Genomic DNA, 524 nt, shown 5'->3' with positions numbered 1-524 from the left:
AAAAAAAAAAAGCCGATAATACCAAGTGCTAGCTAGAATGTATAGCAACTGTAATTCTCATCCATTGCTGGTGGTAATGTAAAATGGATGGTACAGTTACTGGAAAATAGTTTAATAGTTTTTTATAAAGTTTAACATATATTTACATATCACCCAGAAATCTCACTCCTAGGTGTTTACCCTACAGAGATAAAAATTTATGCTCAAATAAAAAAATGTTCATAGCAGGTGTATTTATTCATCATCACCCAAAATTGGAAGCTCCCAAATATCCTTCAATGGATAAATGCATAAACAAGCTCTGGTACATCCAAGCAACGGAATAGCACTCAGCAATAAAAAGGAACAAACTACTGATAGTTGCCACAACATGGCATGATGCTGAGTAAGAATAACCAGTACAGAAGGCTACCTACTGTATTTATATAACATTCCAGAAAAGGCAAGCCTCTAGAGATAAAGAACCGATGAGTGGTTGCCATGGATTGGGGCTGGGAGAGATTCGACTACAAAGGGGCAACATA

This window comes from Galeopterus variegatus, unplaced genomic scaffold (assembly GCF_000696425.1).
Source record: "Galeopterus variegatus unplaced genomic scaffold, G_variegatus-3.0.2 Scaffold543, whole genome shotgun sequence".
NCBI lineage: Eukaryota > Metazoa > Chordata > Mammalia > Dermoptera > Cynocephalidae > Galeopterus > Galeopterus variegatus.
This window is presented reverse-complemented; position numbering follows the sequence as displayed.